Genomic DNA, 15,182 nt, shown 5'->3' with positions numbered 1-15,182 from the left:
TGTCTTAGACTGTGGCTTATCTGTTCTGCAAGCCTGTGTATCTGTATTCCTAGGATTCCCTTTCTCTCTGTGCACACAGGTATGTAGGCACTCCTGGGAGACCAGCTCTCTTGTGGTAGTATTTGTGTATGTAGCTCTGTGGCCCAGGATCAGCTCTGTGCTCTCACAGAGTCCTGGGAGGCTAGCTATCTCCCTGTACAACCTGGATATGGCACACTGTGGCAGAGGATGGTCTCCATCCAGAGACAGAAACCAGAAGGCTTCCACCCAAAGGTTCTGGACAGGTTCCTCTGAGTAACAGCAGTGGTGGTACCTGTGCTCTCAGGCCTCTCTGCACTCCTGCAGAGTGACAGGCAGCAGAACGGGCAGAAGGAATGGAAGGGGAGTGGTATTCGGGAGGGCAGGCTTGGAGGTTGCTGGGTAGGGAGTCCAGTCAGGCCCCCAGCAGCAGCTCTGGGACTCTAGAGATGGGAGGGGGTTCCTACAAACTGCTCCAAGTACAGTAGGTTCTCTAGGATGGATCACTATATCAGACCCTCCAAAAGTCTGCCCAGCAGTAAGGACAGGCAGCAGATGCTCTCATCATTGTAATTCTATATAAAAACTGGCTCCTATGAGAATCTGTCTCTGACTATACTTTCAAAATAGACAAACCACCTCTGTCTCTCTGTTAGACTACAACAACAGCTGCAGAACTCTATTTATTTATATGTGGATATGTGTGTGGCTATGTGTCCCTGCATATAGATGCACATAGCAATGAGAAGAAGATATATAATACACCTGGAGTTAAAGGGAACTGGGAATTTCCTGACATGGATGTTAGGAAGCAAATCAGGACCTTTGCAAGAATAGTGCATGCTCTTAACTGCAGAACTATCTTTCGAGTCACCCCTCTCCCAGTTGTTCTTGACCAGCATGCCTACTAGCTCATCCAGTGATCATTTACAATAGGTCAACGTTTTCAAAAGAAGATAAATAAATGACCAACAGATATACAAAAACTGTTTAACATAACTAATCACCGTGACAATAAAATTCAAAGCCACAAGGATATTAACAGACTCCAAAAAGAAAACTTTGACAAAATGGTTAAAGAAAACAATCAATGGCAGGACAGAAAATAAAGGGGAATATTTGAACAGTGTTGCTGTTAGTGTGCATTATACTACTGACATCACTGACATCAGTATGGATGTTCTGCACTACCATAAGGGGCAACAATCTATTACCAATGAATATTCAATGAAAATATAATCAGTGAATTCAAGACCATGCAAGTCTAATTATCCATAGTTACTAATTAATGGAAATAACCCAAATGTCTATAAGTCAATAAATGGTAAAGAAATCATAGTACATGTACACAGTGGAATTCTACCCAGGAATTAAAAGGAATGGACTCTTAGCATTTGTACCTGGAGACCCTTACAAAATGAGTCAAACCCAGACAAACACCTTGATTTCAGTCACGCTGAATCTTTCAAAATGTAAACTGACTTCATAGAATTTGTAAATGAAAAAGATTCTTTGCAAAATGATGTAGAGTTAGGTACTAATTTCCTGTTAGACAAGAGTAACAAATTCCTATAAACTACTGATATAGGAGGATTACAGTTGACACTGATACATTTTATATTTCAAAAAGCTAGAAATAGGATTTTGAAAGATTTACCAAAAAGAAGTGATAAATATTTGAGGACATAAATTTACCATAATTTAGATATTATACAATAAAGAAGTATATAGAACCACTACACAACTCAATTATTTTCTGCAATTTTATGAATCACTTCAAATAAATTTTGCATTAAAAAATGAAAGAATGCGGTAGCAGCATCCTGTTCTTCAGAAGACTTTCTGATCTCAACAGAAACACATAGAACAAAAAAGAAGATTGTTAAAAAAGAAAATCCCATCAATAGAATGAACCAACGAGTAAACAAAGGCCAAGTGGAATGACTTAGTTTTGACTATCACAAGTATTTAGAATTATCTAGAAGATACACTTAATGCATGCCTCTCAAGATAGTCTAGAAAGGGAAGATCTTCTGGAAAGTGGGTGGCATCATCCTATTGACTACTATCCCAGACTTGATTTAAAAAAATCAACAAAGAAATATCTAACTGTGGATTCTTTGTTCCTCTCCTCTTCCTGGACGCACATACTCCACAGCAACTGTAGCTCCCAAAATGGTGCCTCCTCCACCATGAATTGAATCTTGGAAATGTGAGCAAAGACAATCCTTCCATCTTGCACTTGTCTCTGTCAGATATCTTTTCACAATAAAGAGGAAGATAACTAATCCACAAAAACTGATATAAGAAGTGTGGTTGCAGCTGTGAACAGCTTGACCATTTGCCCAATGTTCATTTAGGTAGAGAAATATTTTCTTCCATAGGAAAGAGCTGTAGGTATTTGAGAATAGGAAGAGAGTGATAAAATGTCAACATGGTCTTTTGAAATCTGATGTCTTAAGTCTACACATTATAATATTTTGCCATCTTTTGTATACACTCAATAGGTCCACAAATAATTTCCACTTTAATTGTTCTTCTCTTGCTTTGGAAAATTAATCAATGCTTTGAAAATGCTTCTGGAAGCTGTTTGCATTAAGCAAGATTCTCTGAGAGAATATAATCAATAGTCTGCATATATTAGAGTTAATAGGATGCCTTGTAGGCTAGGGGATGGGAAGTTTAATAAAGGTCGTGCTCTTTCTGAAGAAGCCGAGAAGCTGATAGCTGCTCAGTCCAAGGCCTTAGCCCTTTCAATCTGTGTCAAAGGCCTGGGGCTTACCTAGGAGCTGCTTGTTTTCTGCCTGCATGGCTAGGCTGAAGAGTCTGGACCTGCCATGAAAGGATGATTACAGCAGTATCAGGAAGGTGGCAGTAAAGGTGGATAACATGGTTTCTTCCTCAAACCTCCTGACATTTGGGCCACCCACTGAAAGTTTCCATAGTGGCTGCTCTCCCTTCTTCTATAATGCTTTGGAAACCTGCCTCACAGATACACACAGAGATGTTTCTTTTACTTGAGTCCAGATCTCAAGTTGACAACTAATAGAAATTATCACTTTCATTTATCTTAAAATTTCCTTCTGTTTTATGTGTCTGTTCCAAAGGATATCATTTGGCATGCTTATGCTTGCAAGTCCCCTTGGTCTCTCTCAGTGTAAAGAAAAACAATCTTTTATTGCTTACATTTTTATGATTTTTTTAGATTTATTTTATTTGAGATATATGAATGTTTTACAGAATGCAGAGAATGTCTCCCTGCATGTCTGATGGGTACAAAGATGAGAAGAGTATGTTATGTTCCCATAGGACCCCACTTCTTTGCAAAAGTGACAGGTACTTTTAAACACTAAATCTGTTTTCCAACTCCCATCTTTACATTTTTTTTTTTTTTTTTTTTTTTTTTTTTGGTTTTTTGGAGACAGGGTTTCTCTGTATAGCCCTGGCTGTCCTGGAACTCACTCTGTAGACCAGGCTGGCCTCGAACTCAGAAATCCGCCTGCCTCTGCCTCCCAGAGTGCTGGGATTACAGGCGTGCGCCACCACCGCCCGGCCCATCTTTACATTTTTATTGTTCATATTTGGTCTAAGAAAATGCAAGAATTAATCTGTGCTGTTTCATCCCTAAATAGCACAGGTATCTAAAAAAATATTTAAATCATCTTCATTTTCAACTTTTGCATATCTTTGTCTTTTTCTCATTGTGTTGAACATATTGAATTTTTATTTATCATTACTAAGCTCTCTCTCTCTCTCTCTCTCTCTCTCTCTCTCTCTCTCTCTCTCTCTCTCTCTCTCTCTCTCTCTCATTGTCTTATGCCAGACTTTTATCTTCATTGTAGCTCCTTTCTGAGTCTTAACTGGTTTCTTTCTTAATACATGTCATTGATTAGTGATTTGTTTATCAGAACTACAAAAGTGTTAAAAGCCGTCCCTGTAAAGTTATTTTACTCTCACTGTTAAGCAATACTTTGGCTTGATGATAATTTTCTCTCAGCATCTTTGAGATAAGTTTTTCTACAATATGTTTTTCTAATGCACTTTGCTGTTGATGTATACGTTTGCAATTAATTGGCTGTGATTTGTGATTTATCATTATTTCTTTTATTATTTCCTATTTATCTTTGTTGTTTTCTCTGCTATATTTTATGTCTATATTTTGCTTTATATTTACCCTGTGAAATTAACGTGCTTGTAAGAAAAGGAGTACGGTTGCTACTCATCCTCATATCAATGCTTTTCTATGTATATTTGACTTTGCTATTTAGACATGGTGTATCTCTTCAGTATATCCTTTATTTTTGCTGTTAAATCTTATCTATCTGTCTGTCTGTCTATCAATCAATCTATCTATCTATCTATACATCTATCATCTCTATATATCATTTATTTCCCTATATCTATTTATAATTAATCTTCTTTCTCTCTCTCTCTCTCTCTCTCTCTCTCTCTCTCTCTCTCTCTCTCTCTCTCTCTCTCTCTCCCCAGAATCTTACTCTGTATTCCATAGAGCACCCAAACTCATAGCGTCCTCATCCCTCAGTATCCCAAGTAACAGGATCCTGGGCTTGCAAGGATTAGCTATCATTTCCAGTTCAAACTTCCTCTATCTTCAATTACCTTCCTTTTCTTCACTTCCTGCTAACTAACACCAGAAGAACAGATTTTGAAACAACATATAGAACAATTTAATATATGGTATAAGTAGGTATAATTAAATACAGACAACCTAGTATGTGAGGAGGTAAAGGATGAGTTAATCCAGAGCTGCTTAGGTAATAACTATTACTAAAACAAGTTTTATTGATTAATATCAATGTTTGGAAATATGCTATATAGAAGCCACTTTTGGTATAAAATAGTTAACACTCCTTTTTAAATTAAAATTTTAAAAACCCATCCAGCTGTGATGGCACATAGCTGTAATCTCAGCATTCATAAGGCTGAAGAGAGGGGAATCAGGATTTGGAGGCTACTCTGGGGTACATAAAAAGATCTTATCTGAACAAATAACATAAAATGTATATTACATGTGATTATTTTTAGTTTGACCAACAGTATGCTATCTGTAATTATTAAGCTTAACTTTGATGCTTATTATAAAAATAAACAATAGGCATTTATAAAATGTGTTACTTTCTTCCATTTTGTGAATGCCTGAAGATATAAATCAATAAATAGAAATGAAGACATGGGTAGTTTTGAAAGTGTACACTCTTACCATCCTTCCTAACACTGTGAAGCCCAATGCTGAGATTCCAGCTGAAGTTCCCCACAGGACCAGTGCTGTCCTCAATTACAATCAGCAAGTTCCTTCCCTGTTCTGTAGAAATCTCAGATAGTGCAGTATGAGCTGCATGGCAGCAGGATTGATTCCTGGGTAATGACCAACGGATAACGGGAACAAAGTCAAACTTCCAGTCTTTAGGACTGAAAAGCACCAAATGGGAATTCTATTCTTTGAACTAAAGAGATGGAGAACATTAATGGCTAATGCTAAGTGTGAAAAGTGGGAACAGTCACTAGAAGGAAGTTTAACTTGAAAAATTCAGTTCATCTAAAAGCAAACAGAGGTTAAGATATTTCATGTGGGTGGATAAGTTACACTGACAGCTGCAAAGGATTTTCTAGTTCGTGTGGAATAGTCTCCTAGCAATGTCTTAATGCATACTGTAATAAACACATTAGCAAGCCTTCCTCTCATCAGTTAATTCTCTTCCTCAGTTTTACTGAAAACCCCAACAAGCATTTTCTGAGAATCCTTTGAGATTAACTAGAAATAGCCTTTAAAAGGAAAAAGGAAAAAGACAACACCACACACACACACACACATACACACACACACACACACAAACACACATGCACACATTCATACACACACCAGACAACAGCCTATACATTTCATGAAAAACATTATGAACCAAATTTGCTCACTTTTTAAGATGTAAAAATATTCTCATGGGACATGACCTTGCATGTCAATGAGTGTCTATTTACTCAACATTAGACATCAGGATACCCTACTTATATTTAAATTGTTGTCTATTTACTCAAGATTAGACATCAGGATACCCTACTTATATTTAAATTGTTGTCTATTTACTCAACATTAGACATCAGGATACCCTACTTATATTTAAATTGTTGTCTATTTACTCAACATTAGACATCAGGATACCCTACTTATATTTAAATTGTTGTCTATTTACTCAACATTAGACATCAGGATACCCTACTTATATTTAAATTGTTGTCTATTTACTCAACATTAGACATCAGGATACCCTACTTATATTTAAATTGTTGTCTATTTACTCAACATTAGACATCAGGATACCCTACTTATATTTAAATTGTTGTCTATTTACTCAACATTAGACATCAGGATACCCTACTTATATTTAAATTGCTTTTGTCCTGCAGACTTGGGGAACAGGCGTGTCTGTTGTTGCTTCTTGAAAAGACTGGTCCTGGAAAGGCTTGATGCAGCATTGTAGGGGATTGCTAGGACAGAGAAGTGGGAGGGGCGTGACTGGGGAAAGGGCAGAGGGAAGAGGGCTTATGGGACTTATGGGGAGCGGGGAACCAGGAAAGGGAAAATCATTTGGAATGTAAACAAAGAATATAGAAAATAAAAATAAAAAATAAAAAAAATAAGCACAGTGCTGAAATAGTATGAAAGTACAAAATAGTATAAAAGGCCACAATATGTGATGTCAGTTGTTGAAATGGACTTGTGAACCAAGAATATTAGATTGAGCCCTGCCTCAGATAGTTATTCTATGGAATGGGCCCTTATGTAATCCTATGGGCTATACTACAGATCTTCCCAGTATAAGGTTTTATCTACTCTATACAAAGTTCCAGGACAAAGGGTTTGCTTGTTCTTATGCCTTAGCTACAATAAATTAGGCCTTGCCACACAGTATAGAGCCCCCCCAAAAGACTATAAGCATTCCAAGTCTCAGTGCATGAAAACATTGTTATTCCTTTCCTCACTATTTGCATACCCAGTTCTTTCTTTCTTATGTTGATATAGGTGTTTCTCTCCAATTCCACCTCCATACCTCTGTGGATGAACTGCCGAGTGTGGTCCATGGCAGTTGGGATTGATTCCGACTAATCACATCCTGTAATCACAGATAAGTCAGAAACAAACTAAGAAGCCACTGCCTCAGTCTCTCTGTCCTGTCTTGCTAAAAGAGAAGTTAGTTTTCCTGTTTGTGGAGCTTCTTCTGTTCCCTACTCATTCTGCCAACATTGCTGAGAAGAAATTTGGAACTCATTCTCCTCTCTCAAGTCTCTAATAAACTGCAAATTTTATGGAAATGAATAAAGCAAGAAGCCCATTCCATGGTCTCAGCCATCATAAGCAACATTGTGCAGGCAGGAGCAAAATGAGATCTCAATACTTTAATCGCCCTCCACTTAGGGGGAAAAAACTATCCTGGGTTAACTCTATTCAAAACTGCTCAATTACACTAATACGGGAATTTAAGAGAAACAAAAACATTAGTGCTGATTAGAGCATCACTCGGATGTGTAACAAATTGTACACTGAGGTTCTCCTTAAGAATGCCATCTCTCTCATGGATGTCGACAGGACTGTAAAATAGCTTTGGCATTTTAATGCTAGCGCATTATAAAGTTCCAGATGACAGCTGCACAGCCAACACTTTAAAGCCATCAGAAAATTCAAGCCGCACAATGGTCACAGCTGGACCCATCGATCAAACTGCTTTTGCTCGAATGAGATTCAGTGGTGGTTGGATAATTAAGCACTGCATGTTCTGGACTTCAGAATTTTAATCATGGGAGCTAGATTTGGAAGAAAATGAAACACAAAGTTCTCACCCTTCCCTTAGCCTGTGATGATGGTATTTTGAGTCATACAGGAATTTAGGGTATTGAGGCATGCCCAGGGCAGAATCAGATCCAATAGTTGTCATTAGCTCTCCTGGCCATGAAATTTGAGAACATGTAAATGGCAAAGATTAAAGCCAAATAGTCATATGCATCCTGGCGACAGCAGAGTGTTCAATGTTTGTCTCTTATTGCTAGGCTGGTTCTAATCAGAATTTTATTACAAAAGAAACTCATAGCTCCAGGATCTCTGATACAGTAGACAGTAGTTACAGTATTTCCAGACGTCACAAAGTAAGCCAGGAATGCTATTTCCAGAGGACATAGGAAATTGTGAATTTAGTGGCAACAAATTGTGAATTTGTTGAGGCCAGCATTACAAAAACTCTTTCAAAATCTACATGGTTCCAGATCCAGGTAAGTTTTGATGCCCCCATTCTGTCTTGGATCTGCTTTCATGGTACAGTATTTGGTTTATGGTTAACACTTACTAGAATGGAGATTCTCAGGTAAGTGCTTCAAATGTGCTCTTTAGGACATGTATACTTCAAATAGATGTAAGAATATGACTTACAATTTCGTTCTCATAGATGAGTGACCTTGAGGCAAATATTAATGCATCTCATTTCTGATATTTTGCTAAATACACATTATTATTACTCCACTGAAAAATATGGAAACAAAGAAGAGATTTGAGAATAATTACAGGTTCACAGATCTGACAAGTGCTGAATGCAGACTTGAAAACCATCACCAGCCAATTGACTCTGTAACCCTTATTTTTATCCCTTAAGCCATTCAAAATTCTTGTCTCAGGATGGAATGACATCAGTGAGAATTCCCTAAGGACACAATGTGTCTTCGTATGTCTAAAGGCAGTGGAATTCAGCTCCTTGTTTTCATTTCACAGAGCAAGAGCATTGCCATTAGGACCTCAAAGGCTTCAACCAGTTCCTCTTGTGGCAGAGTTCTGACATTCGGACCTTATTAATCGTTAAGTCAATGGATCAGGACCTCTGTGATGTTCCATATGCAACCAGGCTGCCCGAAGCATCTTAGAGAAGGAAAACACGGAGTGTGGAGTCTCTGTCTCTGTCTCTCTCACAACACACACACACACACACACACATGCAGTACAGCAGACACCACACGTGTTATCTGCACACATTGATAAAATACTGGGTGCATAAAACCAAATATTCCTTAACCTCTGTGCCATCCCTTCAGCATTTCAAACAGGATTTTATGGCAGCCCAGCATCAGAAGAGAACAATTCTCTAAACAGTTTCATCAACACTTTGAATATTTAGCACATAAGAAATTTATTTTTCACTTTCATGAATGTTTGTTGAAACTTTCTTTCTGATAGATTATGGTACTAGAAACATGGTGATGAATAAAGATATGTCGTTATACTGTAAAAATAAGCTTCGCATCTACTCAAGCATGTGAGTAAACATGATGATTTTAGAGGGAGCAAGAGAGTAATGGGACTGAGCTGAGGGGGCCCGGTTGGCTCGTAGAAATAACATTGGATAAAGGCATAAATGATGCGAAGGAAAAGACAGTTGACAATGTTGGGCTTCGTGGCACTAAGGACCAACTACATAACCTCAAATTCTAGCCCTGCCATGTATGTGTATATTTCACTGGTGCTTTATACATTGGGTTCCTTCTATAAAGTGAAACCCACCCACAGTTTATAAGAGCATTAATTAGGTTATCATTAGTCACAAGGCATGTATTGTTTAATATACTAAAGATCCTGGAAGAACACTGTCAATACCAACCACTGGATCTACATGCAAAAAGGTAACCAGGAACGGATGCTACCAGCTACCTGCTTGGGAACACAGAAGTCACTGGTTTGGAGCAGGGTCAGGGGAGGGGAGGTTGGCGGCAGGTGGGAGAAGCTAAATGGACACAGGAGAATGTACTAGGTAGGCAATGACTCTCAGCATGAAGGTGCAGCTCTGTCCCTATGAGGGGATCACCACTGGATGATTAAGCCAAAGGGCCCCTGCGGGTAAAGCTTAAATATCTCATTCTGAAAGGCAGGCATTAGATTCTGACATTTAGCCAACAGGAAAAAACACTAATGTAGGCCTGTGGTAAAGGAACAAGTTTGAATTTGATTCTAAGAGAAAAGCCAAACCATTGGAATGTTGGTGGCATCCTGCCCACTTCCTACCTCCACCGCATTTGTGCATATCAGATTCTTAGCTATCTTCAGATGTGTCACATTCTCTTAGATTGGAAGAGTCCTGTGAGAGACTCTTTTTCCTGGGCCTTCCCACACCGTGTCTTGCATCTCTAGAGAATCAGGCTTGTTAGATTGTGCACCTGGACATGCTATTTAAGAAACCAAGTCAATGTTCAGAAGAGTCTATCTTAAAACTGTCTTACATATTAGGTTACAGGCTGTTCTTAGGAACAATCAACTCCTAAGTGAGCTTTATAGCAAAACCCCCATTGCTTCAGTAATCAGACCACTACAATACACTCGCAAATGTTGGGTGTTAAGGCATGAAGAGATCAAAGATGAGTTTGTTGGAGTCAGAGCTTCATTTGAACTGGAAAGGAAGAGAGCAAATGTCACGATGTCTGGTGATATTCCCTTCAGCACTTCAAATGATGTGACCCAAACATAATCAGAGTTCGAAGGTTTATAGTCATAGTATAAGTAATATTTTATAATGATGAATTTGATTTTGGAACAGTTTTTAAAAGCATCAGAAAGTCATAGACAAAATTTATGCCCTCCATTGAAACTGATCTAAGGCGTGTCCCAAATGTTCATTCTACTGCACGGCTAGTGTTATATCTATATTTATGTGCATAATTTATGTTTATGGATAACCATCTGATTTAGGTGGCCATAGTAGACATCTGGCATGTTATAAATTTACAAAAGACTGAATATTAAAATAAAAAAGAATATTATGAAAGAGGGGGTTTCCTGAAGTACCTTTCCATGTAACGAATACTAAATGTTATGTTGCTTATCTAATAAGCAGATGTAGAGTCTACATAGGACAAAAGCAGTCATTGTATGTCTAAGTTTTCCTAGCATATCAGGCTGTAAACAAAATAGAAGTTAGAAATTGTCTTGTATATTCAGTGAGAGCATTTAAATAGCTGGCCAACTCTAGTTCACATGGTGATATATAGTTCTGCTGGGTATGGACTGTCAAATTGAGTTAGTCTCAATGAAAGAAAATGGGAAATGGGCTTTCAGATGTCCTTATTGAGCTAAATAGAAAAGTACAGTTCAAAGGGTTTTTACCCACTGAGCTTTTCAAATAACCATCCAGTACAATGGTTGTATTGCTTTGGAGGAAAGACTCAAAGGGATACTAAAGAAACTGGTAGATATCATTGTTTTAACAGTGACTCCAGGGTAATGCACCTGTCCTCCAACTCTAAAGAGCAAGCATATGGTAATCAGCCTGCTCACAGGGCCACTTAACTGGTTACATGAAGGCAAAATTTGTGTGCTTTCATACAGCGAGCTCTCTGCTATGTCTAACCCATGATCTCAGAGCAACTAAACTAATGACAGCCCTTGTCTCTAGACCACTGATCATCTCTCTTCTTTAGGAAAGAAATCAGGAAAGATACCAAATGGCCCCATGACCCAAACAGCAGCATCAGTCAAGACAATCTGGTTGTAATCTGTATACTTAAAAAAAATACACATCAAAGTGTTGTCTCTATGTACTGGAACGTAAATGTAAAACTTAAAATATTTCTTCAGTTCAACTTTTATACATGTTATCATCATGTATAGTATTCACTGCCAGCCATGACTTTACCTTCCTTTTGTGAGATTTGGACATTCATACAGCATCTAAAAGCTAAATATTTTGAGCTACTTCTTTGCATGGAGTCTAGCCAATAAATTCAGATACTATCATCACCTTCTTTGTCAATAAAGCATGATTTATGTTGTTATTTGGATGTTTTAGCTTTCATGAAGACTGTGGGAAACAACAAAAGAGCTACTGCTTGGTATAAGAATATAAACTTCAACAGAGTTGAATAACATGAAGCTGGCCATTGAAACCAATATGTCCACTCATGGACTTGGCCTCCAGTCAACTAAGCAGAAGCTTATCCAAGACACTAGGGCAAAATAGAAATATACTTTGAATAGTTGTGCCTTAAGACTTCAAGTGGAGTTAGATATTCTGTTTAAATTTTCCTTCCTTTCATGGGTGTTGGGAACAAAATGTGCTTGAGCCAAACCTCTTGATTTCTATGACATTATTAATAAGAGTCTCTAAAAATCCTTCCTTTTGTTCTATTACTATTTTCTCCTCTGCTAAGAAATAACTTCCATGGTGTGGTTAAGAGACTAGTGCTTAGCCTATCTGCTCAGTTGTGCAGTGGTGCCAATCAAGCTCAAGTTATTTTACAGTTTGTTTGTTTGCTTGATTTTGGTCTTTGAGAAAGGATTCAGTTGATAGCCTAAGCTATTCTGAAACCCACTGTGTATCCCAGGTTATCCCCATACTTATAGCAATGGCAATCCTTCTGCCTTAGCTTCCTTGGTGCTGAAATTACATCTACGAGCCACTACCTAGCTCTTAAGTCATTTAAATCATTATATATAGGAAAGAAATCCAAAACAAGTATAAAAAGTAAGATTCAAATTCCTCAGATATTAATCTATGGAATAGTTGCAGCATCAATGAGAGGAAACATGCAACGTCCTGGTAAAAGTTAAAGTATATAAATAATATATAGAAAGCATCAAACTTAAGTATGTCATGGCTTAATGATAAAATAAACAGTTTTAAGCAGACACACAGAAATCATGAATAGACCAGAAAGATGCAACTAAATACTGAGTCCAGACCAAGTATTAATTCTAAAGATTCCCTGAATTTCAAAGCATAGGAGACTGGGAGTATAGGCATGTATCAGATAATGTAATTTGTGTTTTTCAATCCTGGAAAACTAATGATGAAAAAAATCTTAATAAAGCTCCCAGCTAATGCCTGTTTTCAGAGTTCTTCCAGTATCTACAAAATTAAAATAAAAAAATTGAAGGTCACTTTCTGTGTCTGACCCTGGATTCTGCCTCTTTCTTCTCTTGTCATTGATTCTTCAAATGGGCATGAACAGAGACACTGGAAAGTCTGTACAGAAGCTCACAAAGAGGAAGTGAGTCACTTGGTGAACATGTGTCAAGAGAGAAAGCCTGAGCGAGCCCAGATGGCAGGCTGCCACACAAGGCTAACACAAGTCTTCTTCCTGGGCATAGCGAGAACAGGCAATGTTTGTAATGGCGTGCTAACACCAGTCTGCAGACACAGTCTCCATGGTACCCAAGCACATCATCCAAACAAAGGAGAGCCACAGGGAAGCCAGAATTGTGCCATCTTCTTAATTTTTAAAATAAAGAATCAAGATTCGAACTGACAAGGAATGATCATAGACCTTTGACATGTCTGTTTAGAATCCCCATCCTGAACGGATGCCCTCATGTCCCTTGAGCTACAATAAACAGCGCAGACACCCAGTGTTAACCTTGTCTGACTGGCCACCTCCATTGGTGGCAGTGGAGTCTCAGCAGAATAAGGGCTGGCTTGGGCAGGCTATTTACCTAAGTTTTTCCCACATCCATCACTTATTAGCTGTTCATCTTAGGGAGTGTTATTTTACATCCGTTGGGTACAGCATGCTGTGTAAATAAAGAGAAGAATGTCCTATTTATTAAAAGAGTTCAGGGTGACTAGATCTTGAGCTGAGACAAATTATGTATTAATATGCACCTATTAGTAAAAGCAAGTTTTCTTTATGCCTTCCTAAGCAATTATCTCATATTGCTTTCATCAAGCTTCATAGCAGTCACTATAAGTAGTTTGTTGCTGCTACAAAAATAAAATGAATTTACATTTTTCCAGCCACAGTTTTTCCAGACACATTCATTTGCATGCTCTTCTCCGACCACTGGATGTCATCTTGCAAGATTTCATAAGGTATGAATATTTATTGTTATTAAAATGCAATCCTGTGCAAGATAAAATTGCAATCTCAGACCTAATTCAGTCTGTCCCTCCTGCATGTACTTAATATGCTTACAAAATGATCTAATGAAAGACTTAGGTTTCCCAATCACTGCCTCCTCCACACGCCTAAACCATATTCCCTTACCTGACACTGACCAGCAGACAGGCAGGGAACAGGGATAGATGTCCTTGTATAACGGAAATTGCTGCTGGACCACACGAGGCATTGGTGGTCCTCTATCTGAGGCAGACCTGCTGTGAAATGACGTCGGTGCTGCCACTGGCATGAGCACAGGTAGGAAATGCTCTGTAGATTCCCCTCACAGTTCTTTGTAATGCTGGCAGGGAATGACTCCATCTGAACCCTCTAGTCACCCACAACTCTAGCTCTTGGTAGTTCACCTGAGACCATGCCCTGGGGTTCCACAGCAGGGCAGCTTAAAGCTACCTTTGGAGAGTTCCACTGTGCTAGGGAAAGGTATTCATTCTTGTTATAGCCACATGACCAGGATTGCTTGTCAGTCAGTTCCTCTACGGCCTGCGGCCTGCGTCCGCCTTGTGTAGAAAGCAGGAGGCAGGCAGGCAGCTGTGCTGGTGAATGGGAATTCTGATGTGGCTCAGAATGCTAGGATTTCCCGTTGACTCTCCATCCTTTCCATGGTTTATACTCTCTGCATTTATCCTGGCTGCTGGCAGTAAAATGGAGACCTTAGTGCTGCCATCTCTGTTGGGGCTGGTATGACTCAGGACTGCCTTCCCTGAAGGCTAAGGAGTCCTTCCTCCTCTCTTCTCATCCCTCCTCAGACAGTCCCCAGACGCAGGGCTGTTATTTTCCCGGTCTGGTTCTGGCCACAATGATTCATGGTGCCTTTTAACATGTGGCTGGAAGAAGATATTGTTAGTTCTCAGACATGGATACAGACACCTACGATACGTACAGTAAAAAAGAAAATCCTCACGCATGTTGATAATACCATTGTAGTGCGTAGAATGAGAACAAAAAAAAACCCCATTAAATATTAGAGTGGAATAAATATCAAAAGTACAGATATTTGTCTGTACATGGTTTTATTTACCTTCCGCAGTACCAGCCCCATCCGACTGAACCTTAGTAATGAAGCTGGTTTTCTCCTAAATCTCACCTAGAAAGATTAAGGACGTGTAGTCTAGTCTTCCTGCTGCCATCCCCTCTCTGATGCTTGATGAACGGTGCTTGCTGTGAGTCAAGGTCACCCAAGAGAAGCTGAGGAAGAATCATATAAAGTGTCTCAAGTTCATTCGGGC

Source organism: Apodemus sylvaticus, chromosome 4 (genome assembly GCF_947179515.1).
Source record: "Apodemus sylvaticus chromosome 4, mApoSyl1.1, whole genome shotgun sequence".
Taxonomy (NCBI): domain Eukaryota; kingdom Metazoa; phylum Chordata; class Mammalia; order Rodentia; family Muridae; genus Apodemus; species Apodemus sylvaticus.
Note: the sequence above shows the minus strand (reverse complement) of the source record.